This window comes from Aplysia californica, unplaced genomic scaffold (genome assembly GCF_000002075.1).
Source record: "Aplysia californica isolate F4 #8 unplaced genomic scaffold, AplCal3.0 scaffold00384, whole genome shotgun sequence".
NCBI lineage: Eukaryota > Metazoa > Mollusca > Gastropoda > Aplysiida > Aplysiidae > Aplysia > Aplysia californica.
In genome coordinates, this window is record NW_004797654.1 from 72135 (window position 1) to 74525 (window position 2391).

Here is a 2391-nt window from a genome sequence, read left to right on the forward strand (position 1 = left end):
GTTTATGTGTGTGTGTGTGTGTGTGTGTGTGTGTGTGTGTTTGTGTGTGTTTGTGCGTTAGTGCGTTTCGGTTCTCATTCACCATGGCTTATCACTAGAAATTCATTGCAATTGATTGCTTTTAGCAGCTAATCTTTCAGAGTTCCTATGGTAACAACCAGGTCTAATTTCCTCCAACTCGTATTATTATTTTGTGTTCTTATAAAATAAATTCATCAAAGATAGGTAAGATAGTTTTGCTAAATTTCTCTCATGACAAGTTTCTGTGGGGAGGGGGGGGGGGGGGGGTAAATAAAAAAAAGAGAAACTGAAGGTGTCAAGGATGGGTCATCGAGATAATTAAAAATTAACCATCAGCTCTTTGGACTGTGGACAAAATGACTCGAAACAAACCATGACACACCCATGTTCAGATATGAAATTAGATATTTGAAAAAACATCTGTTACATTTTGAAGGGCCACGCAGGCGCTAAGGCCCTGCTCGTTTCTTCAATAATCCTTCTCATAATTAAGAGCCAAACAAGAGTTTGGAACCAAGGTTAAAAGGATGAAAAATAGTGTATGTGTGTGTGTGTGAGAGAGAGAGAGAGAAAGAGAGAGAGAGAGAGAGAGAGAGATAGAAAAAGAGAGAGAGAGAAAGAGAGAGAAAGACGGAGGGAGAGAAAGAAAGAGAGAGAGAGAGGGAGAGAAAGAAAGAGAAAGGAGGGGGATGTCATGACAATAAAGCTTATAGTGTGCGTACGTCTGTATGTGACCTCTACAAATGCACGTACACAGACGTACAAATACACACACACACACACACACACACACACAAACACACACGCACACACACACACACACACACACACACACACACACACGTGCGCGCGCACACACACAGATACATAATACACATGCACACGCGCACACACAAAAACGAACTTTAACGCAGGCACACCTATCTCTACAAAGTAAACATTTTACACCAATTCTGAAAAAAATACGCACACACAAAAAAAATTAAGGCGTCAAATTTCAACCGGCAAAATAACAACTAATTAACTGTGTTATCTAATTCTTTTGCTAAACAAACCAAACAAACCGAAAAAAATCAGCAGCTAATCAAAACACGTCATGTGTTCGGCTTTTAATTATTATCAGGTTAAACCCTCAAAATCTTCTTTTTTCTTTGCATAAGATTTCGTTCACCAGTGGCAGAGGGTTTTGCGGCCGGTCATTTTCATAATAATCTGCCTTGTCTGGCAACAGAATGCGTGTTGCTGAAAGACAATCCTTTCTTTAAAGAAGCAGGTGCGAAATTATGTCTTTTTTTCCTCCTCTATTTTGATGTATTTTGACATGGGATGCTCCTTCATAAGAAATACCCTTTTCCCCAACTGAAACAACCACCCCACCCACCTTTTTCTAACACAATTTCAACAAACAAACAAACAAACAAACGAACCAAACAAAAACAACAGAAATCTTGACCTTTCAGTTTCTGACGCTCATCGTGTTTTCTTTGTGTTAAAATATCCACCCACGTCTTGCTGAATTTTGAGCAGTTTTTCTGTTTTTTTCTACAACTTGTAACATGATGGAAACAAAATATTTTGGATAATTGCATATTATTTTATATTTTTGGCAATCTCAAAGCCGCCGGCAGCTGCAGACGATCAGGTAAAGCAGTTGAAAAGACAATAAATATCAATTATCATATTTGGACAATCTCCAGACATCGTCCTCACCCGTTACTTGTGTTTATCAACTCTGTGAAACTGATATATTATTATTTTCCGACATGCAGCTAACCCTCGATTTAAAAAAAAAAACACGAATGAAGAAATAATAAACAGGATGACAAAATCTATCCCTTGATAAATGTGAGACGTTATGAGAGAATTAAACTATCTTCACCTCAAATAACATACCTGTCTTTTGTTGTGGGGTTGTTGGGGGTTTTTTTTTGGGGGGGTTGTTTGTTTTTTGGGGGTTTTTTATGGGGGTGGGGGCATGGAAATGGAGGTGGGGATGGGTGAGGTGAATAAACAGAGGCACATCAGCACAATAAGGATAACTTTTTGCAGAGATAGATAGCGCCCATCCTCTCCAAGGAAGACATTCCAATTGGGACTTTTTTTTAAAATGGTTATCGAAGCATGATATCTATCTGGAAAACCCTTCAACTACTCGTATTGTCCCCCCAGCTAACTACATCATTTCAAGAAAAAAAGATGAACTACAATTTTTCCACAAAAAAGGCAAATCTCTTCCATGACTCAGGGACTTTCTGTGATGCTTATTGGCTGAATGAATCCCAGAAATCGAGTACAGAGAATGCGTATTTCTCTTCAAAAGTTGATTATATTCATAGTATTTTTTTTTGCAGGTTAGTTACGAGTTATACC